This window comes from Somniosus microcephalus, chromosome 12, assembly GCF_052327205.1.
Source record: "Somniosus microcephalus isolate GS21.2 chromosome 12, FLI_Smic_1.0, whole genome shotgun sequence".
In the NCBI taxonomy this organism is placed as follows: domain Eukaryota; kingdom Metazoa; phylum Chordata; class Chondrichthyes; order Squaliformes; family Somniosidae; genus Somniosus; species Somniosus microcephalus.
This window is the reverse complement of record NC_140998.1, coordinates 65,158,163-65,185,652: the sequence shown is the minus strand read 5'-3', so window position 1 is coordinate 65,185,652 and position 27,490 is coordinate 65,158,163. Positions and strand designations below refer to the sequence as shown.

General features: G+C 44.4%; 2 protein-coding genes across 9 annotated transcripts in view; one reads left to right on the top strand and one right to left on the bottom strand.

The window, feature by feature from the left end:
* Window positions 1-24,397, bottom strand: part of wars1 (tryptophanyl-tRNA synthetase 1) — an 81,903-nt gene extending 57,506 nt beyond the window's left edge. For all 3 annotated transcript variants that reach the window (XM_086002982.1, XM_086002983.1, XM_086002984.1), the window contains exon 1: window positions 24,206-24,397. The gene's annotated coding sequence lies outside the window, so the exon portion shown is untranslated. The remainder of the gene's footprint in view (window positions 1-24,205) is intronic.
* wdr25 (WD repeat domain 25) overlaps window positions 1-27,490 on the top strand; it is a 157,257-nt gene that overhangs the window by 32,851 nt on the left and 96,916 nt on the right. The gene's annotated exons all lie outside the window — the stretch shown is intronic.

Sequence of the window (27,490 nt, the reverse complement as noted above, 5' to 3'; positions counted from 1 at the left end):
AATCTGTTGGTTTTTTGAGGTTGCAACTAGCAGGGGGAACCAGTGGATGTGATGTATTTGGATTTTTAGAAGGCATTCGATAAGGTGCCACACAAGAGGTTATTAAACAAAATTAGGGCTCATGGATTGGGGGTAATAGACTAGCATGGATTGAGGATTGGTTGACAGACAGAAAACAGAGAGTAGGAATAAACAGGTCATTTTTGGGTTGGCAGGCTGTAACTAGTGGGGTACCACAAGGATCAGTGCTTGGGCCTCAGCTATTCACAATCTATATGGATGAGGGGACCAAACGTAATATATCCAAGTTTGCTGATGATACAAAGCTAGGTGGGAATGTAAGTTGTGAGGAAGATGCAAAGAGGCTTCAAGGGGATATAAACAAGCTAAGTGAGTGGGCAAGAACATGGCAAATGGAATATAATGTGGAGAAATGTGAAGTTATCTACTTTGGTAGGAAAAATAGAGAAGCAGAGTGTTTTTTAAATGGTGAGAGATTGGGAAATGTTGGTGTTCAGAGGGACCTGGGTGGCCTTGTACACGAATCACTGAAAGTTAACATTCAGGTATAGCAAGCAATTAAGAAAGCAAATGGCATGTTGGCCTTTATTACAAGAGGATTTGAGTATAAGACTAAAGACGTCTTACTGCAATTATATAGGGCCCTGGTGAGACCACACCTGGAGTATTGTGTACAGTTTTGTTCTCCTTACCTAAGGAAGGATATACCTGCCATAGAGGGAGTGCAACGAAGGTTCACCAGACTGATTCCTGGGATGAGGGGATTGTCCTATGAGGAGAGATTAAGTAGACTAGGCCTATATCCTCTAGAGTTTGGAAGAATGAGAGGTGATCTCATTGAAACATACAAAATTCTTACAGGGCTTGACGGGGTAGATGCAGGGAGGATGTTTCCCCTGGCTGGGGACTCTAGAACCAGGGGTCACAGTCTCAGAATATGGGGTCGGCCATTTAGGACTGAGATGAGGAGAAATGTCTTCACTCAGAATCTTTGGAATTCTCGACCCCAGAGGGCTGTGGAGGTTCAGTCGTTGATTATATTGAAGACAGAGATCGATAGATTTTTGGATATTAAGGGAATCAAGGATAATGGGGATCGGGCAGGAAGGTGGAGATGAGGTAGAAGATCAGCCATGATCTTATTGAATGGCGGAGCAGGCTCGAGGGGCCGAATGGCCTACTCCTGCTCCTATTTCTTATGTTTTTATGTGCCACAGACAGAGATTATTTCTGACTATTGCAGTGATTGTTATATATTTGTTCAGAGTGTGATTGCAACTGGTAGGAATAAAGTATGATATCTCTGTCATTAGACAAATGACAGTTGCCATTTTACCATGTTAATAAATTATACAGCCTGTGATAGAAAATTAGAAATGTAAAAAGAATTCTAGCATCTAATAATAACCAGAACTGGCAACTCATTCTTTACTTCAGTATGCAATATCTCTGTTCTATTATTTCAATGCAAAGGCTTCAGATGAATTCGGCGTGTTAGTCAGATATATTGATTTTAAACAATAGCAAAGTACTGCGGACCTGGCCTGCTGAGTATTTCCAGCATTTTGTATTGATTTTAAACTTTGCTTGTACTATTAATATTCCTAATCATGGTGAAGTATGATATACGGTTACAGATTTTATGACTCAATTTTATAAAATTTATTGACCTAATTTTATAAAAATCTGTGTTCCAAGTTTTCCGCATTAAAAGATTCCAGAGAAATTCTGTTTGAGTTGTATGTAAATTAAAACACTCATCATTTAGTTGTACGAAGGTAGTACATTCTTTCAAATTAGACTGACATTTTATTAAGAATTGGAGAGTGTTTTCAGAGAGGATCAACGCTCAGTACCATAAGTTTAATGCTGGTGTTATACTTAAGGAGGTAGCACAGTGAAGTGCATTAAAAATCTATGACCTCAATTGTGTAGTCTGTGTTCCACTCCCTGCAGACGAAGGTGATGTCAAACTCTTAAAAATCCTGAAATTCCTGGGAAACCGTGGGAGCAGATCTGGAACGGAGTGGAATTGCCCACCCAGTGTTGAAGTCCCTGACCCCATCAGAAATCCTGGGATTAGGGGAACTTAAGCGTTATGGGCAGGTGCACCCACCACGCTGATTCAACTGGTCATCCACCGAAATAGACGGGGAAGGAATTTCACAGCGCACCTTGTCTAGTATATGTGGTCCCATGGGGCTCGGGGAGGAAGGGGAAAAGTGAAATTGATTGCTCTTTCATTGCATTGCTGAAGTTGGTCGGGCAAATTTAAAATTCCCCCTCCTGTGGTCTTAATAATGCTGAATTCCAGGGACTTGCTATAAATTACAAAAGTGTCTTGTGTCGTATTATCCTCATTTACATCATATTATAATACTGCCCCCTGCCCACCATTTGAGGACATCAAGTTTGTGATGGGGCTGAAAAAGGACTAATGGTGGATCTGGGTTCCGCCCCAAATTCTGACTCACCTCTCCTCCCATCCCGACTGTCAGTTCGCTGTAACACCCCCATCCCCAGCTATTCCCCAAAACTTCAAGCACCCTGTAGTGCAAGTCTGTTGTATGCACAGTGACACTACAAATGTTATTTTATTCATCCTTTTAATGCAGCAGACACTATTTACCAGCGTGAGCTACTAACCTGACCAGGTAGAACATTTATTCGTTTGTCTTGAGACTTGAACGGATATGGCGGACAACTAGTTTAGCCATTCACTGCCAGATCTGGCTGGACCACGTAAAGCATTATCGGGTCCTGCTCTCATCTGCCAAAACTGCTCACCAGTCCGGAATCATTCTGGAATGCAAAGATAAACTCCGGCTTCTATTCTCTACTGCTAGCCGTTTTCTTAAACCCCTCTCCCCTGTCTCCTCCACCCTCACCTCTGACAACAAGTGTAAGGACTTCCTTGTCTCTAAGATTGAGACCATCCGTTCAGCTGCCTCTGCCACTTCCCTTCCTTCCCATAGCCCACTGGGCCAAACTTCCTCTAAGGTTCCCCCCTGCCCTAGCCCTGAACTCACATCTTTCTCCAATCTCCCCTCATGATCTCTCCGTGCTCATCTTGTCCATGAGACCCACTTCCTGTTCCCTCGAACCTATTCCCACCAAACTGCTGAACATCCAACTTCCTTTTCTGGCTCCCATGTTAGCTGACATTGTTAACGGTTCTCTCTCCTCAGGTAATGTCCCCCCTCTCCCTCAAATCTACCGCCATCACCCCTCTCCTCAAAAAACTAGTCCTTGACCAATCTGTCCTTGCAAACTACCACCCCATCTCCAACCTCCCTTTCCTCTCCAAAGTCCTTGAACGTATTGTCACCTCCCAAATCCGTGCCCATCTTTCCCGCAACTCCATGTTTGAATCTCTCCAATCAATTTTCCGCACCGCCACAGTACCGAAATGGCTCTCATCAAAGTCACAAATGACATCCTTTGTGACTGTGACAAAAGTAAACTATCCCTCCTCATCCTTCTTGACTTATCTGCAGCCTTTGACACGGTTGACCACTCCATCCTCCTCCAAAAGCTCTCCACCGTCGCCAGCTGGGTGGGACTGCACTCGCCTGGTTCCATTAACATAAGAACATAAGGAGTAGGCCATAGGCCATACGGCCCCTCGGGCCTGCTCCGCCATTCAATAGGATCATGGCTGATCCGAATCTAGACTCACGTCCACTTCCCTGCCCTCTCCCCGTAACCCCTAATTCCCTTATCTGCTAGGAAACTGTCTATCTCCGATTTAAATTTATTTAATGTTGCAGCTTCCACAGCTCTCTGGGGTAGCAAATTCCATAGATTTACTACCCTCTGGGTGAAGAAGTGTCTCCTCATCTCAGTTTTGAAAGGGCAGCCCCTTATTCTAAGATTATGCCCCCTAGTTCTAGTCTCACTCATCAGTGGAAACATCCTCACCGCATCCACCCGATCAAGCCCCCTCACAATCTTATATGTTTCGATAAGATCACCTCTCATTCTTCTGAACTCCAATGAGTAGAGGCCCAACCTACTCAACCTTTCCTCATACGTCAACCCCCTCATCTCCGGAATCAACCGAGTGAACCTTCTCTGAGCCGCCTCGAGAGCAAGTATATCTTTTCTTAGATATGGAAACCAAAACTGCACGCAGTATTCCAGGTGTGGCCTCACCAATACCTTGTATAACTGCAGCAAGACTTCCCTGTTTTTATACTCCATCCCCCTTGCAATAAAAGCCAAGATTCCATTGGCCTTCCTGATCACCTGCTGCACCTGCATACTAACTTTTTGTGTTTCATGCACCAGGACCCCCAGATCCTTTTGTACTGTAGCACTTTGCAGTTTCTCTCCATTTAGATAATAACTTGCTCTTTGATTTTTTTCTGCCAAAATGCATAACCTCACACTTTCCAATATTATATTTCATCTGCCAAATCTCTGCCCACTCACTTAGCCTGTCTACGTCCTTTTGCAGGTTTTTTATGTCCTCCTCACTTACTGCTTTCCCTCCCATCTTTGTATCGTCGGCAAACTTGGATATGTTGCACTCGGTCCCTTCCTCCAAATCGTTAATATAGATTGTAAAGAGTTGGGGTCCCAGCACTGACCCCTGTGGAACACCACTAGTTACTGATTGCCAGCCCGAGAACGAAGCATTTATCCCAACTCTTTGTTTTCTGTTAGAGAGCCAATCTTCCACCCATGCCAGTATATTACCCCCAATCCCGTGATTTTTTATCTTGATCAGTAATCTTTTGTGTGGAACCTTGTCAAATGCCTTTTGGAAGTCCAAATACACTACATCCACTGGTTCCCCTTTATCCACCCTGTATGTTACGTCCTCAAAGAATTCGAGCAAATTTGTCAAACATGACTTCCCCTTCATAAAACCATGCTGACTCTGTCCTATTAAATTATGTTTATCCAAATGCTCTGTTACTGTTTCCTTAATAATGGACTCCAACATTTTGCCAACCACAGATGTTAGGTTAACTGGTCTATAGTTTCCAGCTTTTTGTCTACTTCCCTTCTTAAATAAGGGTGTTACATTAGCAGTTTTCCAATCTGCCGGGACCTTTCCTGAGTCCAGGGAGTTTTGGAAAATAATCACCAATGCATCCACAATCCCTACCGCCACTTCTCTCAAGACCCTAGGATGTAGGCCATCAGGTCCGGGGGATTTATCCGCCTTAAGTCCCATTATTTTACCGAGAACCATCTCCGTAGTGATTTTAATCGTGTTTAGCTCCTCCCCCCCCCCACATTGCCCCCTGTTTGTCCAGTGTTGGGATATTTTTAATGTCCTCTACTGTAAAGACTGATACAAAATATTTGTTCAGTGTCTTTGCCATCTCCATGTTCCCCACCACTAGTTTCCCGGTCTCATCCTCTAAGGGACCAACATTCACTTTAGACACCCTTTTTCTTTTTATATAGCTGTAGAAACTCTTGCTATCTGTTTTTATATTTTTTGCTAATTTACTTTCATAATCTATCTTCCCTTTCTTAATTAATCTTTTAGTTATTGTTTGCTGGCTTTTAAATGCTTCCCAATCTTCTATCCTCCCACTAGATTTGGCTACTTTATATGCCCTTGTTTTCAGTCGGATACTATCCTTTATTACTTTACTAAGCCACGGATGGCTGTCTTTTCTTTTACTCCCCTTTTTCCTCAGTGGAATATATTTATCTTGAAAGATGTGAAATATCTCCTTGAATGTAGACCACTGCTCTTGTACCGTCTTACACTTTAATCTTTTTTCCCAGTCCACTTTAGTCAATTCTACTCTCATACCTTTATAGTCTCCTTTATTTAAGCTCAGTACGCTGGTTTGAGATGCAACTCTCTCACCCTCAAACTGAACTTGGAATTCAACCATATTATGGTCACTCATTCCAAGGGGATCCTTTACTAGGACATTTTTTATTAATCCTGTCTCATTACACAGGACCAGATCTAAGATTGCCTGCCCCCTGGTTGGTTCAGTTGCATACTGCTGAAGGAACCTGTCCTTAATACACTCTATGAACTCTTCCTCAAGGCTGCCATGCCCAATTTGATTAGTCCAGTCAATATGAAAGTTAAAATCCCCCATGATTATAGCTGTTCCCTTATTACAAGCCCTAACTATTTCCTGATTTATACTCCGACCAACAGAGTTGCAACAGTTAGGAGGCGTATAGACTACGCCCACTAGTGACTTTTTCCCCTTATTATTCCTTATCTCCACCCAAACTGTTTCACTATCCTGATCCTTTGACCCAATATCATTTCTGACTGTTGCAGTGATTCCATCCTTGATTAACATAGCAACCTTTCCTTCCTGTCTGTCCTTCCTAATTGTCAAATACCCTTGTATGTTTAGTTCCCAGTCATGATCATCTTGCAGCCATGTTTCCGTAATGGCCACCAGATCATACCCATGTGTAGTTATTTGTACCGTCAACTCGTCAATTTTGTTACGAATGCTGCGTGCATTCAGATAAAGAACATTCAAATATGTTTTCTGACTATTTATTCCTGCTTTTACCCCTTTTACTACTTTACCTTTATCGTTAAACACTCTGTCCCTTCCTGACAGGCTCTGGTTTTTAATTTCCCCACTGCTACCTTGCTCTATTACCTTCTCCGCTGTCATTTTTATTTTTCGCTCTCTTAAAACCTCCCCCCCACTAATTAGTTTAAAGCCCTCTCTACAGCCCTAGTTATTCGATTCACCAGGATTCTAGTCTCAGCACTGGCCAAGTGAAGTCCATCCCAACGGAACAGCTCTCTCCTGTCCCAGTACTGATGCCAGTGTCCCAAGAAGCAAAACCCATTTCTCCCACACCAGTCGTTGAGCCACGCATTTAACTCTCTAATTTTATTTACCCTAGCCAAATTTGCACGTGGCTTAGGTAGTAATCCAGAGATTATTACCCTTGTGGTTCTGCTTTTTAATTTGGCCCCTAGCTGCTCAAACTCCCTCAGCAGAACCTCTTTCCTTGTCTTATCTATGTCGTTGGTACCAACATGGACCACGACAACCGGATCCTCCCCCTCCCACTGCAAGTTTCTCTCCAGCCCAGAGGAGATGTCCTTAACCCTGGCACCGGGCAGGCAACACAGCCTTCGGGACTCTCGCTCTCGGCTGCAAAGAACCCTATCTATCCCCCTAACGATACTATCCCCGACCACTACAACATTTCTTTTAACTCCCCCCACTTGAATGGCCCCCCACTCCATGGAGCTGTGGCCAGGTTGCTCATCCTCCCCGCAGTCCCTGCTCCCATCCTCACAGGGAGTTAGAGCCTCAAACCTGTTGGACAAGAGCAAGGGCTGCGGCTCCTCCAACACTACCTCCTGGATCCCCGTACCTGCCTCACTTCTAGTCACACCATCCTGTCCCTGGCCACGGACTACATCTGAATTAATTAATCTAATTGGTGTGACTACCTCCTGAAACGCAGAGTCCAGGTAACTCTCCCCCTCCCTGATGTGTCACAGTGTTTGAAGCTCGGACACCAGCTCATCAACACGGAGCCGGAGTTCCTCGAGCAGCCAACACTTCCTGCAAATGTGATCACCGTTTACATCAATGGTGTCCACCAGCTCCCACATATTGCAGCAGAAACACATCACCTGCTCTCCCATTCTATGTAATTAATTACATTTATTATTATTATTTTTAAATGATATATTTAAGGGCCCTGGTTTACAAACTGTCCCGCTACACCACAGAGACCTTAAAAACTATAAACCAGAGAGTTAAAGATTTTTAAAAAGAGAGAAATACTCCCAACCAATCACTTACCTGCTTTGTGGTGACGTCACAACTCAATTACTTTTTACTTCTCACCCTCCGAGATTGGAGACTGGTGAGGCCTACCCGCGCCTCGGGCTTACCTTAAATACTGCCGCCGCTCTGAGGCCTACCCGCGCCTCGGGCTTACCTTCAATACTGCCGCCGCTCTGAGGCCTACCCGCGCCTCGGGCTTACCTTAAATACTGCCGCCGCTGTGAGGCCTACCCGCGCCTCGGGCTTACCTTAAATACTGCCGCCGCTCGAGCTCCCGCCGCCGCTCTGAGGCCTACCCGCGCCTCGGGCTTACCTTCAATACTGCCGCCGCTGTGAGGCCTACCCGCGCCTCGGGCTTACCTTAAATACTGCCGCCGCTCTGAGGCCTGCCCGCGCCTCGGGCTTACCTTCAATACTGCCGCCACTCGGACTGCTCCCGCTGCCGCTCTGAGGCCTACCCGCGCCTCGGGCTTACCTTCAATACTGCCGCCGCTCGGACTGCTCCCGCCGCCGCTCTGAGGCCTACCCGCGCCTCGGGCTTACCTTCAATACTGCCGCCGCTCTGAGGCCTACCCGCGCCTCGGGCTTACCTTCAATACTGCCGCCGCTGTGAGGCCTACCCGCGCCTCGGGCTTACCTTAAATACTGCCGCCACTCGGACTGCTCCCGCCGCCGCTCTGAGGCCTACCCGCGCCTCGGGCTTACCTTCAATACTGCCGCCGCTCTGAGGCCTACCCGCGCCTCGGGCTTACCTTCAATACTGCCGCCGCTCTGAGGCCTACCCGCGCCTCGGGCTTACCTTCAATACTGCCGCCGCTGTGAGGCCTACCCGCGCCTCGGGCTTACCTTCAATACTGCCGCCACTCGGACTGCTCCCGCCGCCGCTCTTATCTATCTAATCGTAGGCAGAGAATCACCTGCAATGGCTTTTCTTCCCACTCCCGCATCATTACCTCTGGTGTCCCCCAAGCATCTATCCTTGGCCCCATCCTATTTCTCATCTATATGCTACCCCTTGGCGACATCATCTGAAAACACAGCGTCACTTTCCTCATGTACACGAACGACACCCAGCTCTACCTCACCACCACTTCTCTTGATCCCTCCACGGCCTCTAAATTGTCAGACTGCTTGTCCAACATCCAGTACTGGATGAGCAGGAATTTTCTCCAATTAAATATTGGGAAAACCGAAGCCTGCCACAAACTTTGTTCCTTAGCCACTGACTTCTTCCCTATCCCTTAACATCTGTCTGAGGCTGAACCACACTGTTCACAACCTTGGTGTCTTATTTGACCCTGAAATGAACTTCCGACCACATACCCGTGGCATAGAGAAAAAACGGGAAATTATAGACCGGTAAGCCTGACATTGGTAGTGGGGAAAATGCTAGAGTCCATTATAAAAGATGTAATAACAGAGCACTTGGAAAACAGTGACAGGATCGGACAAAGTCAACATGGATTTACAAAAGGTAAATCATGCTTGACTAATCTATTGGAATTTTTTGAGCATGTAACTGGTAGAATAGATAAGGGAGAACCAGTGGATGTGGTGTATTTGGACTTTCAGAAGGCTTTCGATAAGGTCCCGCATAAGAGATTAGTGTGTAAAGTTAAAGCACATGGGATTGGGGGTAAGGTACTGACTTGGATAGAGAACCGGTTGGCAGACAGGAAGCAAAGAGTTGAAATAAACGGGTCTTTTTCCGAGTGGCAGGCAGTGACTAGTGGGGTACCACAGGGATCGGTGCTAGGACCCCAGCTAGTCACAATATATATAAATGATCTAGACAAGGGAACTAGATGTAATATCTCCAAGTTTGCAGACGACACAAAGCTGGGTGAGCATGTGTGCTGTGAGGAGGATGCAGAGAAACTCCAGTACGATTTGGACAGGTTGGGTGATTGGGCAGATGCATGGCAAATGCAGTATAATGTGGATAAATGCAAGGTTATGCACTTCGGTGGCAAAAACAGGAAGACGATTATTATCTGAACGGCAATAGATTGGGAGAAGGGGAAGTGCAACGAGACCTGGGTGTCCTTGTGCACCAGTCGCTGAAGGTAAGCATGCAGGTGCAGCAGGTGGTTAAGAAGGCAAATGGTATGTTGGCCTTTATAGCGAGAGGATTCAAGTACAGGAGCAAGGGTGTCTTGCTGCAGTTGTACAGGGCCTTGGTGAGACCACACCTTGAGTATTGTGTGCAGTTTTGGTCGCCTTATCAGAGGAGGGATGTCCTTGCCATAGCGGGATTGCAGCGAAGATTCACCAGACTGATACCTGGGATGGCAGGAATGACGTATGAGGAGAGATTGGGTCGATTAGGCTTATATTCGCTAGAGTTTAGAAGAATGAGAGGGGATCTCATTGAAACTTATAAAATTCTAACAGGACTAGACAGACTAGATGCAGGAAGGATGTTCCCGATGGCGGGGGAGTCCAGAACCAGGGGTCACCATCTAAGGATAAGGGGTAAGCCATTTAGGACTGAGATAAGGAGGAATTTCTTCACCCAGAGAGTGGTGAACCTGTGGAATTCTCTGCCACACAGGGCAGTTGAGGCCAATTCATTAAATATATTCAAGAAGGAGTTGGATATATTTCTTGAGGCTAAAGGGATCAAAGGATATGGGAAGAAAGCAGGGACAGGGTACTGAATTTGGATGATCAGCCATGATCTCATTAAATGGCGGAGCGGGCTTGAGGGGCCGAATGGCCTACTCCTGCTCCTATCTTCTATGTTTCTATAACTAAGACCGCCTATTTCCACCTCTGTAACATTTCCCGTCTCTGCCCCGGCCTCTGTTACCTCTAGACTTGACTATTCCAACGCACTCCTGGCTGGCTTCCCACGTTCTACCCTAAGTAAACTTGAGGTCATCCAAAACTCGGCTGCCCGTGTCCTAACTCACACCAAGTCCCGTTCACCCATCACCCCTGTGCTCGCTGACCTACATTGGCTCCCGGTTCAGCATCGCCTCGATTTCAAAATTCTCATCCTTGTTTTCAAATCCCTCCATGGCGTTGTCCCTCCCTATCTCTGTAATCTCCTCCAGCCCCACAACCCCCCCGAGATATCTGCGCTCCTCTAATTCTGCCCTCTTGAGCATCCCCGATTTTAATCGCTCCATCACTGGTGGCCGTGCCTTCAGCTGCCAAGGCCCTAAGCTCTGGAATTCCCTCCCTAAACCTCTCCGCCTCTCTACCTTTCTCTCCTCCGTTAAGACGCTGCTTAAAACCTACCTCTTTGACCAAGCATTTGGTCATCTGCCCTAATTTATCCTTATGTGGCTCGGTGTCAAATCTTTGCCTTATAATGCTCTTGTGAAGTGCCTTGGGACGTTTTACTATGATGTCTATTTTTAGAGTAGTATAAATTCTACTGGCTCCATCCACTTTGAAGTCTTTTTTAATGAGCTCTACAAGGACCGGTGAAATTTAATTAATCTTGGATATGACTAAAATTAATTTACACTAAAAGAAATAACATTTGATCAAACTTTAAGGGAAGATAACTATCAGTAATGCAAATTATTTAGAGATCGTCAAGTTTATTTAGTTTTACTTTTAAAAAATTGCATTTTAGAGGAAACTTTTACACCATCATTTTAAACTAGATTCAAACCCAGATCTGAGAGGAGAAAGGACAGTGTGCTAACTGAATATATTCCGGAAAAATATTTTTCTTGCCAAAAATTTCAGTTTTTCAAAACAAATGCTTTTTGTCTTGAAATGTCACGACAATGTGATTGTCCGTTTTCTAAATACTAAATCTTAAATATAGCTGAGAAAGTTTTAAAATAAAGTCAATAAATACAGTGAAGAAGAATCACCGTCCTTGCTCTCCTTGCCAGACGCACTGCTTAAATCAGTAGAGCCCTGCTGTTCTGGTTAAGAGACCTAACACAGTTGGTCTGCACCAGCCCGTGATTTAAGAACAAGATGATTTCTTCAGCTAGTATTTTTTCAAAATAAACGACATGGGACAAGGGGCAGAAAATAACTTTGCATCGTCCTCTTCTTTCACTCCTCCCGCCATAGAACTTAAAAAATATGAACGAAGGGATCGATCTATCCACGTTACTTCCAGCATTATTTAGTGAAGATGGTAACAACAGCTGCTTGTATTTATATAGCAACTTTAACGTAGCAAAAATGTTCCAAGATGCTTCATAGAGGTGTATTCAGACAAAAAATGGCAAGGAGTAGAATTAAGGTTTGACCTTATTTCTGCCCACTTACAGAATAGAGCAATGTTTCATGGGCAGTAGTCTTCTGACTAATTCTGCTTCCTCGATTTTAATTGTGTGCAACCTTGTTAATATTTAATATATTGGCAAGATATAATTATCCAAAGGAGCGCTTAAACAATCTGCATGGGGAATTTTATCTTATTTAACTGAACTGAAGCATGTCAATATTAAGGTCATAAATGCATAAATTACAATTTATAAACAGATGAAGCAAAGAGGTGCCATCAATCACAGACTTATGTTAGTATGCTAATGCAATACATTAGTAGTCTGGCAACATCTTACTGAATATAAGAATACAATACTGTAATATGATGGTGTAGTAAAATGTGATTTTTTTGTGCCTTAATAACAATGCAAATGATTTTGGGGGGGTATGCTTCAGTACTTTTCAGTTCAGAGATTTCTTTCATCCATGCATAGTGTGTTAAGCTAGGCTGTTATGTAACCAGTGACAATGGTTTTATTTAGTACAACAGTATAAAATTAACAAAAGCCTTTTAATTTTCTTATTCTTATCAGAGCTGCAAATATAAATTATTATCTAAGATATTCAGTCATTCAATGAACATCAGTGAATAATGCTTTGCATTTTATATTCATATGGTAAAGGTCAGATATGTTGTTAACATTGAAGTGCGAAACACCTCATTTTCTTAAAATGTCACATCATTAATCATCTTTCCTGCCATTGTTTAGTGCTCTAATTAGTGTGACTGTGTTGGCTAAAGCAGGTCTTAAATGGCATTGTGGGAACAAATGTTTCATCAGTCATTGTAATGCTGTTCGTAGCTTTCTTTTTATGACATTCTGGCATCTACCTTGCCTCACAGGAAATTATTTATTTTGCTTCAGAGTTATAATGGTGAATTTTTCTTCAACTAAATTGGAAATGCTGCCTGGAGTGTAAACAGCTCTTTGCAATTTGTGTTGGGGAATTGAAGCCCTATTTCCCCAATGTGCAGGAACTCACAGCTTTCATTTTAAAAAATTCATTCTTAGGATGTGGACATTGCTGACAAGGCTGGCATTTATTGTCCATCTCTAATTGCCTTGAGAAGGTGGTAATGAGCCGCCTCCTTGAACCGCTGCAGTCTGTGTGGTGAAGAAGCTACCACAATGTTGTTAGGGAGCAGTTTGATGGAACTGAGTGGCTTGCTGTGACACTTCAGAGGGCAGTTAAGAATCAACCATGTTGGTGTAGGACTAGTCACATATAAGCCAGACCAGATAATGACAGCAGGTTTCCCTCCCTAAAGGACATTAGTGAACCAATTAGATTTTTACAACAATTGAACAACTTTGATTGTTTTTACTGATAGCAGTTTTTGATTTTCAGATTTTTTAAAAACTAAATTCAAATTCTGAAACTCATGGTGGGATTGGAGCTCAAATTTTCTGCATTATTAGTCCAGGTCTCTAGATTACCAGTCCAGTAATATGGCCACTGCACTACTGTATCGCTTCTGTGCTTGCTCTAGTCCAGAATCATTCCTAAATTCTTGTGGTAATTCATAACTTTTCTCGATGGGGCATAATTTTTTTAAATTGTAAAGTCCAAGATAAAGGATGTTGGAGGTACAGTGAAGGAGTCTATGAAGGAGCAACAGAAAGGATGGGAATATAGAATGATTGAGGGAACATTTTCTGATTGGGGATAAACAGCCACATTGGTTCTGACTCATGCAATTGTGCTTTGGGGTTTTCCCTTGAAGAAGACCTATTCTTAGTCTTGATCAAAATCACATTGGACAGGTTAGTGCTGGGGCAGATACTGGGGTAAGTAATGCATACGTAACTTCTATTCTGGAACTGTATGCCTAAATTACCACCACAAGACTGCCAGGGAACTGGCCACTCACAACTACACCACCGGGGATTCGACACGGACCATCGCTCTTCTCTTCCCCCCCCCCCACCCCAACCACACACACGTGCAAGCACAGACTCTAGCAAACTAAATAATATGTAAAACCAGTAAATGCTCTCCACTTTTGCCAAGAAAGGACTAAGGTAATTATGTGATGGTTTAAACAAAAATAAGATTTGTGCCCAGGATGTGCTTCAATCAAAGTGTATTGAGTGAGCTTTAAACTGCAAAGAGCTGAACCTAAGAATGCTACATTTGGAATTGAGCTCAGCTGTGGTGGTTCCACTGTCGAGTAACAAGTTTTCTCATCACTGATTCGCAAAAACAATTACACAGCAGTAATGTTGTAATTTTGATTCAGGTAGTGCTGTATAGTGTCCCATAAATAGCTGTAATCTGGAAAATTAAGGGCTGGATTTTCCCAGCCCTGAGGAGGCAGGATTGGAGGCAGGATTGCTGGGAAAATGGGAAAAATTGGGAGCGGGTCCCAACCCCGCTCCCAACCCACCTCCGAACCATCTTCCCAGGAGGCGGGAAGGGGATTAGAGCCAATTAACAAGTAGTTAACAGGCAGTTAAGAGGCTTTTCCCCATTTTCAGCCTGCTGATGCGGGCTTCCCGATGGCAGGAAACCCCGCCAGGGTCAGCGAGGCGAGCTGTGGGTCAGCTGCAGTGTAAGTGTGCAAATGACAACTGCAGAGGTAGTGTGATGGGTGCAATTGTGCATAGGTAAGTATGACAGGTGAGAGAATGTAGTGAGAAATATTTTTATTCTGTTTATATGTATCTGCAGGTGACAAGATTTGATGTTTCTGTGAAGCTTCATCTGATCGGGAGAATTGACAGAAGGCTTCTGCAATCTCACATGCAGCTGCCATCTGTTTTCTCCTAAGGAGAGAGTCATTGGTGAGCCTGGGTGTAAGGGCTTACCTTTAGACAGTGATTGTCAGTGTTTGACAGCAGCTCAATGCTGTCAAATGCTGATAATTCATCTGTCAAAAAATTATGGGGCCTGTCCCTTTAAGAAAACTGGCAGATGAAGTGTCATGTACTGACACCGGCTTTCCCTTAATTGGCCGGCAAGCCCGCAGGGCGGGCTTAACAAGGCCAATCAAGGGAAAATAGCGTCCATTCGTCAGACGTCGCCGGGGGCGGGACTAGAACTCGGAAAGCAGCAGTCCCGCCCCCAACTCGTCTCAGCTGGCAAAATCCAGCCCTAAGTGTCTGTAGATATTCATAAGGAGACAAATGAAATGCGTCCCCCTGTTGGACATGTTCACTAAGTTGTTTTTAAAAGTGCAATTCCTATTTTTGAATTAAAACAGAAAATGCTGGAAATACTCGGGCAGCATCTGTGGAGAGAGAAACAGAGTTAACTTTTCAGGTCGATGACCTTTTGTCAGAACTGAAAAATGTTAGAGATACAAGTATGACAGGCTTTAAGCAAGTGCAGAGGCAGGGAAAGGGAGGAGGGGAGGAAAGAACAAAAGGGAAGGTCTGATGGGGTGGAAGGCAGGAGGGATTAAATGACAAAAGGGATGATGGTGCAAGGTGAAAGGAGATGGTAATGGGACAAGTAAAGAAACAAGATGGGTCTGGAGGAGGTGTAAATGGAAATATCAGAATCGTCAACAGCTGCTGTCAGGAAAAATGGGTCACAGGTTATGATATGAAATTGTTGAACTGCATGTTGTGTCCGGATGGCTGTAAAGTGCCTCATCGAAAGATGAGGTGCTGTTCCTCGAGCTTACGTTGAGCTTCATTGGAACAGTGTAGGAGGCTGAGGACAGAGAGGTCAGAATGGGAGTGGGGCAAATTAAAATGACAGGTGCCCGGAAGCTCGGGGTTACGCTAAACATCAACTCTGTTTCTCTTTCCACAGATGCTGCCTGACCTGCTGAGTATTTCCAGCAATTGCTGTTTTTATTTCAGATTATAGCATTCACATTACTTTGCTTTTGTATTAGTGTCCTCTTTTTGAATGACAGTCTGGCAGATATTGAAGTTACTCTGACTAGAATGTCAAATGGTGGATTGTAAAGAAGCTCCAGAGAAGTATCTGACCTCCAAAAGAACAAATATTGTATCTAGCTGGAATGTACTAAATTTCTTAAATTACAATTACTGTTACAACCCTGCATAACCAAAGATTTTTCTTTCTCCAAACAGTACGAGAGTTTATGTGCAGGCATCTGTATAGCCAGATTATCAGTGTTCGGCCACAAAACCTGTCTGTGTGTATTTTTTGCGAAGTGTGGGTACATTGTAGCCTAGTGGGACTAAAGGCCAAGTTATTTTGGATCAGGCACACTTGCTGCAGCACTACTTCATTGCTGTACACCACTCATCACTTCATAGTACAGTTAAATACGTTTTTAATAAAGTCCAAAAAGATAGTGCTACTACATTCCTGTTTATAGCCATTGTCGTTATACGAATGAGATTTCTAACAGCCTAAGGAACTTACATAGATAAAATTTGGTGTTAGAGTATTATAGAAATTTTATGTAACAAGTTATGCATTTTGTGTGGAAAATATTATTTTATAATAAAGTTACCAGTGAAGAACTACTAGTCACAGAGCACAAGTATTCAGACGATGTGGGTACATTCTGTTTAAGTTATTCCTGCAGTGCAACAACCCAAAACTGTGTCTTATCAACGTTACTATCTTCTTTAGGCAGTCCCTCGGAACCGAGGATGACTTGCTTCCACACTAAAAATGAGTTCTCAGGTGACTGATGAGTCCAGTGTGGGACCTACAGTCTCTGTTACAGGTGGTGCAGACTGTGGTTGAAGGGGCAGGTGGGTGGGGTGCTTGGGTTGACGTGCGCTCCTTCTGCTGTTTGCGCTTGGCTTCTGCTTGCTCCCGGCGGAGAGACTGATTAATACTCAAGTATTAATACAACTTTCTACACTTTTTAAAAAAGAAAATTGCCTGTTGGAGATCTGATGTTTCATACAGCTGTGTTAATATCTTTCCATATAAGTACTGTGATATCAAATTAACTATTTGCCTGCATTTGTCACTGTACTTCAAAGTAACTTATTATATGTGAAGTACTTTGAGACATTTCTTAGATACACGATAAGGAATTTTATAACTGTAGGCCTTTAACTGAAAATGTTCTTGTAGGCTTCCTGAATATTTACTCGAACAGCCACGACTAAGTTAATTTGAAAAACAAAAACCTGAAAACAGGCCAGAGCAGTAACACAGTATACTGAGCAGGTTGTGCAATATTCCTTATGTATTGAGTGTCTAATCTCATCTGTGCCATTATTGGGGAGGTGATAAGTAGAAGCCTCGTACTTTGGTGTAGCGAAACAGGGGAAATTAGGAAAGAATTCACTTTTTTCCCTCCTCCATCATCTTCTCAGCTGTATGTATGCTGTAGAGAAAGGGAGAAAAATAAATCCCTCCATCTTTTTTTAAATGTAGCATCTGAGAATATTCAACTACTGTACAGTTTAGCCCTTTTTATCATCCATCTATCTGAAGAAAATAATTGCTTTTACATAGCACCTTATCATATCCTTTGGAGGTCCCAAAGTTCTTCACAATCCATTAAATAGTTTTGAATTGTACTGTAGTACCTATTGTAGGTGACTGTGGTAACCGTTCTGTAAATAGCAAGGTCCCACAAAGACCAAAATCTCTATAATTGATAGTCATGCATAAGATGCATTACATTAAATATGTAGGATGTTATATAAAATATTTAGGAAGGGCATTAAATTGTCATAAAAAAATTGTTATACTTTGATAATTGGTCCAAGTAAGGAAGTTAGCCATATTAATTTGCTTCCATATAGATCGGAAAAAGATCCCACAAAAATTGCAGTGCTCAGTTTATTTTTCCAAAGTGGTTCCAGCCACTATCTTGGATTTCTGATCCCAACTGAACATGTAGCTCTATAAATATAATTTACAACCTAAACACACAGAAATAAATAATTTGCACTAAAATCATGAAAACCACCCATAAAAACCCAACAAGAAATTTCCCCCACAGAGATCTGCCATTCTCTCTGCAGCCTGTGGCTGGAGTTCGGCTTTAGTTCCAGAGTCGGATATATCACCCAAGCCTTTGTTGCTGGAGGTTGCGAGCCCTGTGGACAAATTCTGTGTGCGAGGGAAAGATGCATCATAAGAATTGCAGATTTCATCCCAGTGCTATGGAGTTACATTACTCTGGGTGCACCGTGCTGACTAGGCAGAAGATTTACAACTAAAGATTTACAACTAAGAGTGAGGCACGAGCGCCAAAGAAAATCAATGTAATTTTTCCCCAAACCTTTACTCAATTTATGCTGTTAAACATGAATTTGCAGTTAAAGGTGTTTGGGATGAGTTTTTTGTGTTGTCGAGGAAGACTTGTGTTTGTAGCAAGGCCTCAGCAGCTTGAGGCTGTGGGGATCAACCAGTTAGCTATGTCCAGACCTTGGAAATTGAACACCTGCTCAAGTTCATGGTTGCTGGAAATTGGATGGTGGGAAAAACTTCCTTGGCATAGTGCAATGCTAAGAACTACAAAAGCACTGTGGGAAGAAAGGGTTGGGGGGTATCTCTGATAGTCATGTAAATAACTGAGAAAAAGATTTTGGAAATGGAGGAAGGAAAAATAAATAAATAAAGTATTTATATCAATGGTCTTACTGTTCTTCATTGATTTTCCCCAAAGAATCACCAATTTATTATTAATTTTCCCTAGTGAAGCTACGGTCGTTATTTAATTTATTTTCCCTAGAGAAGTCTTGGGGCTAGAAATTCAGTTGGCTGCGCCAGCCGTTAGCGCCTTAGGAGGAGTAGATGTCGAGCGCTGGGCGCTTAGCGCCCGGGCGCAGCGCAATCTGCGCCTCTCCCCAACTTCAGTAGACATTTAGCGCCGACGCAAAGTCTTTGCGCGCTCAGCTGCGCGCGCAGATCATGACATCATATCCTCGTGCAACGCCCTTTGTGCGCCCCAAACCGGATCTTCAGTCGCGCCAGCCCATTGTGCGCCGGGCGGCCCTAACGACTGTTGAGTTGAACGTTACTCAGCCGATGCGGGCCACGGGGAGCGCAAGTTAAAGGGCACTTCCCCTGCACTAGAAACGGCAGCCGTGTTGCAACACTCCTTTTTGTGAGAGACGGATCTTCTGGTTTGGCTCAACACAGGAGGAGGAGGAGGAGGAGCCGTACCACATAACAAACTAATGTCGGCCTTGCAAAAACACAAATGCACCCTCCCCCTTTAAGAGCTCACCGGCGCCAGAGTGTCTGCCGTCAATTAGCAGCTCGCCGCACCTGCCCTGCGCCCGACTTCCGGGGTTTCGCCCCGGGCCGCCGGCTTAGCGCCTAATGATAGTCGTGCATCGCCTGCTTTAGCGCAGCAGCAACCTCTTAGGGTGATGCGACTGAATATCGGCGAAGGGGGCTCGACTTTGCGCCGGGCGCAAAGTTTAGCAGCCACCCGACTTTACCGCCCCAAAAGTGGCTATACTGAATTTCTAGGCCTTGATCTCTAATTTTTCCTAGTGAAGCACCAATATTTATTTAATTTTGTTGTCTGAAGCCCGGATCTTCGTATGTTAAGCATGTAAAACCAAAATAAAAGTATCCTTATTGATTTATTATTAAAACATCCGTATTATTAACCTTCATTAATTCCTCGTGTGTATTTAGTGTGCTTCTCATTGCTAATTAAATTGTATCATTTACTAATTTACCCTAATCATGTTGCTGCAGTAAAACAGTTTCTCTTCCGTGCAAACAAGTTGAGTAATAACATGCATCAGCACAGATATAATCTGGGACACTAAGCATTTATGAAGCCTACACCTACAAGTATCTCTCTTGAAAGGACTTTTGACATTGATGGAAAAGTATAACCTGTTCCGTCTTTAAAATCCATGTCCAGTTGCTCTCTCAGCTGGATAAAGCAGCGAGTACCTCAGCCATTCAACCCAGGAAGGTCCCAGGTTTGATCCAGGGTCTGTGCTGAGTTTGCTGATTTCAGTTTGGTCAGCAGAAATGGCATTGCAATGGCCTCAGTACTCCTGAGTTAAAGTGAGCTGTGGACTTTTGTTGAGGACAGGTTCAGGCTTGATGTGAAGCGCCGTGTTTTCATTCTTGTGATGTGTGTGATGTTAGCAAGGCCGAATTTAAGAACATAAGAAATAGGAGCAGGAGTAGGCCATTCGGCCCTTTGAGCCTGCTCCACCATTCAGTGAGATCATGGCTGATCTCCTGCCTCAATTCCATTCACCGGCCTTATCGCCGTATCCCTTGATGTCCTTACTAGTCAGCAATCTATCGACTTCTGTTTTGAATATACCCAATGACTGAGCCTCCACAGCCCTCTGGGGTAGAGAATTCCAAAGATTCACCACCTTCTGTGTGAAGAAATGTCTTCTCATCTCAGTCCTGAATGGCCTACTCTTTATCCTGAGGCTGTGGCCCCTGGTTCTAGATTCCCCAGCCAAGGGAAACATTCTCCCAGCATCCATCCTATCAAGCCCTGTAATAATTTTGTATGCTTCAATGAGATCCCCTCTCATTCTCCTGAATTCAAGAGAATACAGGCCTAGTTTACTCAATCTCTTCTCATACGACAGTCCCGCCATCCCAGGAATCAATCTCGTGAACCTTCGTTGCACTCCCTCTATGGTAAGTATATCCTTCCTTATGTAGGGAGACCAAAATTGTACACAATAATCCAGGTGTCGTGTCACCAAGGTCCTATATAATTGGAGTAAGACTTCTTTACTCCTGTACTCAAATCCTCTTGTAATGAAGGCCAGCATACTATTTGCCTTCCTAATGGCTTGCTGCACCTGCACATTCACTTTCAGTGACTCATGTACAAGGACACCCAGGTCCCTTTGAGCATCTGCAATCCCCAATCTTTCACCATTTAGGAAATCCTCTGCCTGTCTGTTTTTTCTACCAAAGTGGATAACTTCACAGTTATCCATGTTATAATCCATCTGCCATGTTCTCGCCCACTCACTGAGCCTGTCGAGATCCCCTTGAAGCCTCTTCGCATCCTCTTTGCAACTGACACTGCCACCTAGCTTTGTGTCATCAGCAAATTTGGAAATGTTAAATTTAGTCCCCTCATCCAAATCATTGATATAGATTGTGAATAGCTGGGGCCCAAGCACCGATATTTGCAGTACCCCACTAGTCACAGCCTGCCATCCTGAAAAAGACCCGTTTATCCCTACTCTTTGTTTTCTGTCTGTTAACCAATTCTCAATCCATGCTAGTATATTACCCCCAATTCCATGTGCCCTAATTTTGTTCACCAACCTCTTGTGTGGGACCTTATCGAAGGCCTTCTGAAAATCCAAATACACCACATCTACCGGTTCCCCTTTGTCTACTCCACTAGTTACATCCTCAAAGAACTCCAATAGGTTTGTCAAACAGGACTTCCCTTTCATAAATCCATGTTGACTCTGCCCAATCTTACTATTAGTTTCTAAGTGCCCAGTTATTGCATCCTTTATAATAGATTCCAACATTTTCCCAACTACTGAAGTGAGGCTAACAGGTCTGTAGTTCCCAATTTTCTCTCCCCCTCCTTTCTTAAATAGCGGGGTTACATTTGCTATCCTCCAATCTGCAGGAACCATTCCAGAATCTATAGAATTTTGGAAGATGACAACCAATGCGTCCACTATCCCAATGGCCACCTCTTTCAAAACTCTAGGATGTAGGTAATCCGGTCCTTGAGATTTATCAATTTTTAGTCCCATTAATTTTACTAGTACTGTTTTTTTTACTAATAATAATAATTTCTTTAAGTTCCTCATTCTCGCCACACCCTTGGTTTGCTCCTATTTCTGGGAGGTTTTTTGTGTCTTCTTCCGTGAAGACAGAAACAAAGTATTTATTTAATTTCTCTGCCATTTCCTCATTCCCCATTATAAATTCTCCCGTCTCTGACTGTAAAGGACCTACATTTACCTTCGCCAGTCTTTTCCTTTTCACATACCTATAGAAACTTTTACAATCCGTTTTTATATTTTTCGCTAGTTTGTGCTCATATTCCATTTTCCCTTTCTTTATCAATTTCTTGGTCCCCCTTTGCTGATTTCTAAAAAAAATCCCAATCCTCAGGCTGACTGCTTTTTCTGGCAACTTTATAAGCTTCCTCCTTTGATTTATACTAGCTTTAATTTGTTTTGTTAGCCATGGTTGGATCACTTTTTCTTTTGGATTTTTATGCCCTAGAGGAATATATGTTTGTTGCAAATTATGCATTATTTCCTTGAATGTTAATCATTGTATGTCCACCTTCATACCTTTTTAGAGTAGTCTCCCAATCTACCATGGCCAACTTGTCCCTCATACCCTTGTAGTTTCCTCTGTTTAGATTGAAGACCTTAGTTTCAGATTGGACTACATCACTCTCAAACTTAATATAAAATTCAATCATATTATGGTCACTTGTCCCTAAAGGCCCCTTTACCACAAGATTATTGATTAGCCCTTTCTCATTACACAGTACCAGATCCAGAATAGCCTGTTCCCTGCTTGGTTCCTCACATACTGATCCAGGAAACCATCTCGCATGCATTCCAAGAATTCGTCCTCCACACCATTAGTGGTAATTTGATTTGCCCAGTCAATATGTAGATTAAAGTCCCCCATGATTACTGTATTACCCTTGTTACATGCACTTCTAATCTCTTGATTGATACTGTGCCCTACAGTACCACTACTGTTTGGTGGCCTATACACAACTCTCACCAATGCTTTCTGCCCTTTGCTGTTTCTTAGCTCCACCCAAACTGATTCCAGTTCTACATCACGATCTGCCAAGCCAAGATCTTTTATCTGTACCGTACCGATCTGATCCCTTATTAACAGCGCTATGCCACCTCCTTTTCCTTTTGTCTGTCCTTCCTAAATGTTGAGTACCCTGGAACATTCAGTTCCCAGCTTTGGTTACCCTGCAACCATGTCTCTGTAATGGCAATTACATCATACCCATTTACTTCTATTAGTGCCACCTTGCGAATGCTACGTGCCTTCAACTTTGCCTGTTTAATATTTTTCTGCACTTTGACCCTCTTTACTGTTGGCCTTTGTTTCTGCTCCCTACTAGTTTTGCTGACTACTTTTCTAACTTGCACTTCCAGCTTTGTTTCTCTCTGTTCTGGGCCCACACTTAGGTTCCCAGCCCCCTGACAAACTAGTTTAAATCCTTCCCAACAGCACTAGCAAATCCCCCTGCGAGGATATTGGTCCCGGTTCTGCCAAGGTGTAACCCGTCCAGCTTGTACAGGTCCCACCTTCCCCAGAATTGGTCCCAATGCCTCAGGAATTTAAATCCCTCCCTCCTACACCATCTCTCCAGCCACGGATTCATCTGGTCAATTCTCCTATTTCTGCTCTCGTTAGCATGTGGCACTGGGAGTAATCCTAAGATTACTACCTTTGAGGTCCTGCTTTTTAATTTATTTCCTAGCTCCCTATATTCTGCTTGCAGGACCTCGTTCCTCTTTCTACCTATGTCGTTGGTACCGATATAGAGCACGACCTCTGGCTGTTCACCCTCCTCCTTCAGAATGTCCTGCAGCTGCTCAGTGACATCCTTGACCCTGGCACCAGAGAGGCAACATACCATCCTTGAGTCACGTCTGCGGCCACAGAAATGTCTATCTGTTCCCCTTACGATAGAATCCCCTATCACTATTGCTCTCCCACTCTTTTTCCTCCCCTCCTGTGCAGCTGAGCCACTCGTAGTGCCACGGACTTGGCTCTTGCTGCATTCCCCTGAGAAACCATCTCCCCATCAGTATCCAAAACGGAAAATCTGTTGGAGAGGGAGATGGACCCAGGGGACTCCTGCACTACCTTCCTAGTTCTTTTACTCTGTCTGGCGGTCGCCCATTACCTTTCTGCCTGTGCACTCTTTACCTGCGGTGTGACCACCTCATTAAACGTGCTATCCACGAAGATCTCAGCCTCGCGGATGCTCCACAGTGACTCCAGCCACAACACCAGCTCCGAAATGCGGATTTTGAGTAGCTGCAGCTGGAGACACTTCCTGCACATGTGTTCACCCTGGACACTGAAAGTGTCCCTGACATCCCACATAGCACAGGAGGAGCACTCCATGCTGCCGAGCTGCCCTGCCATGTCCTACCCTTAATTTACTCCCTTTACTTCCTCTAAATTAAAGAATATTAAATACACTAGGGACCTTACTTCACTTTACACACTACTTACTCTAAACTAGAGACCTTACTTTTACTTTAACGACTGGACTGTAGAAATATTCACCAAGTCCTACTTACCAATCAGCTCCTTCCGTGGTTGTGACGTCACTTTAGCGGTTTTGCAGTTGTCGTTGTTGTTTGACTGCTCCCGCTCTCAGACTCTTTCCTGGGTGTAAAGTAAGAACCAAATCCTACAGAGTGAAAAGTTAGGGAAAGCAAAGGCGAAGCAAGGGATCCCCTCCTTCCACTCCTCACCCACCTAAATCCCTCACTCACCCAACTCTCAGCACCCTGTGCAAACCGCACTCAGTGCAGATCGCACTGTGAAGCCTGTTTTTATTGGCCTAGTTTCCCTAATTAACTGCCTTCAGCTGCTCTGATTTATACTCTGCCTTCTCCGGTGCTGCTGACTCCTTTTATCACGTCTCTTTTTTTTAAGGGCATTAAGAGTTAGCTGCGTATTTTGGGATTAGAATCACGTGTAGGCCAGACTGTGTAGGGGTGGCAGGTTCCCTACCCTGAAGGACATTAGTGAGCCAGTTGGGTTTCTAAAAGGCAATCCTGCAGCTCTTGTGGTCATTTTTTTCTGGTATCAAAGTTGGGAATTGTAAAACACTTGCCCTTTCAATTTGTATGCTAGAATGTGGGGGAAGTTTAATTACTGATGACATATACCTGAAAGCGCATTTGTTAAGAGATGGGTTATCTGAATCAAAATTCTATTAAGGCTGCTAATCTGAACTGACGAGAAATCCAGTTCAGGTTATAAATGTAACGCAGTAGTGCAAGAAGTTAAGCCACTTACCCTCCCACCCAAAAAGTAATGAGTTGAGTCACAAACTTGCACATCACAGATATCTGCCTGAGTCCAGCATTTGAAACAATTTTGAGCCAAGTTTATGAATGAATTATGGCACCGCTATGGGAGAGTTACAGGGTGATTAGCAACTCCTGCTTGCAACTGCTTATTGAGTGATCGTGGAACGATCAGGTCTAGGAAAATGCGCAGTGGATAGTGGAATTTACAACAACTTGCATTTATATATCACCTTTAACATAATAAAACGTCCCAAGGCACTTCACAGGAGTGATTATCAAACAAAATTTGACCCCAAGCCACCTAAGGATATATTAGGACAGGCGGCCTAAAGCTTGGTGAAGGACGTAGGTTTTAAGGAGCATCTTAAAGGAAGAGAGGCAGAGAGGTTTAAAGAGGGAATGCAAGACTTAGGGCTAGGCAGCTGAAGGCACGGCCGCCAATGGGGATGTGCAAGAGGCCAAAATTGGAGAGCCACTGTAGGTCAGCGAGCACAGGGATGATGTATGAACAGACTTGGTGCGAGTTAGGATATGGGCAGTAGAGTTTGGTTGAGCTCAAGTTTGCGGAGGGTGCAAGGTGGGAGGCCAGCTCTGCGAATAGGAATAGAGGTAACAAAGGCATGGAGGAGGGTTTCAGCAGCAGCTGAGCTGAGGCAGTGCCGGAGGCGGGCGATGTTACGGAGGTGGAAGTAGGTGGTCTTCATCATGAAGATGATATGGGGTCGGAAGCTCAGCTCAGGGTCAAATAGGATGCTAGGGTTTGAACAGTCTGGTTCAGCCGCAGACAATGGTCAGGGAGAGGGATAGAGTCGGTGGCTAGGGAACGGAGTTGTGGCGGGGACCAAGGACAATTGCTTCGGTCTTCCCAATATTTAATTGGAGGAAATTTCTGCTCATCCAATGTCTGACAAGCAGAGTGACAAATCAGAGGCAATGGACGGGTCAAAAGAGGTGGTGGTGGTGAGGTAGAGCTGGGATGTCGCCGAGGGACAGTGTGTAGATGAGAAATAGGAGGAGGCCAAGGATAGATCCTTGGGGGCACCAGAGGTAACGGTGCAGGAGCGGGAAGAGAAGCCATTGCAGGTGATTCTCTGGCTATGACTGGATAGATAGGAATGGAACCAGGTGAGTGCAGTCCCATCCAACAGGACAATGGAGGAGAGGCTTTGGAGGAGGATGGCGTGGTCAACCGTGTCAAAGGCTACAAACAGGTCGAGAGGATGAGGAGGGATAGCTTACCGTGGTCACAATCGCATAGGATGTCATTTGTGACTTTGATAAGGACCGTTTCAGTGCTGTGGCAGGGGCAGAAACAGTTTGGCCTAGAAATTCGGTGGGCTGCGCCACCAGTTAGCGCCTAAAGAGGGCACTCAGTGGCTTTAGCGCCACTGGCCACGCCTCCCGCGATATTTAGCTGGGGTGCTAATGGCGGCATTAGCCTGTTGCGCTGCTCCGCCACCGATGACGTCATTGGTGTACGCAGCGCCCCGCTACCGCCCCGATCTCGATATTCGGTAGCGTCCGCCTCTGTAGCACCGTTCGCAACTCGCACCCGGTTCACGGGGCCTACCTGTGGCGGCAGTGGCGCAAATAAAGGTGGAGGTGCGGGGCGGCTGTTTTTTTCGGCGGCTGCCTGCCAGCACCTCCGTCCCCGGCCTCCTGATCTCCCCCCGCGGCAGTGCCAGCTGTTTTCCGAGAGCCTGGCACTTCTCCTCGGTGCCGGGCTCTTTTGCCGGCACTCGCGATCTCCGATCGCGCTGGTGCAGGCCCCTCCCCCTTAAGAATGGGAGGAAGGCCTGCAGTGCGGCACGTTGCGCTGCGATATTCAGTTTCAGCGCCCTAAGAGGGACGCGGAGCGCCTCGAGCCTCGCCCCGTGTCCCTCTTGGGGCGTTCAAACTGAATTTCCGGCGGTCGCAACTGCTCCGATCACTGCGCTAATTCCGGTGCCCAGGCGAGCTTGCCGCCTCGTTTGCCGCCCCACCGAATTTCACCCCCTTTATGTTTAAACTATAAATTAAATCTGCTGAGAGTAAATCAAACCTTTGGGAAGGTTTATAATTTTCGAACACAACTTTAGTCGTTGCTAGAACATTCTTGATGCTGTAGATTAAGGTACTCATAATTCCTGTAATCCAAATCTTAGGAGACTTCACAATCCAAATAGACCTTTTGGAAAATGTCAGAAAGCTGTGTTACAGTTATTTAGGTTACTGTAATACATGTCATCATATACTGCTGAAGTATAGTTTGAAATGTTTTTTAAATTTAAGAAGTTTTTTCATGAATCTTATGAAGGATTAAATAATTTCTGATAAGAGAATTTAAGTTTGCATCATCCCAGCATTTCCAGTTACTGTAATGCTGTTTTTGAGGCCAAAAATGAGTAGAATGCACTAGATCTGCCCGAGTCTGCCAACAATGCAATATAATGTGCAAAAAGAAGCATATTACAGGAAGGTCTAGATCAGATACTTCAAGGCTGCCATCCACCACATCATTGAATAAGATGTGTGACAGTCTGACTCCTCTTTTGAAGAGACAGA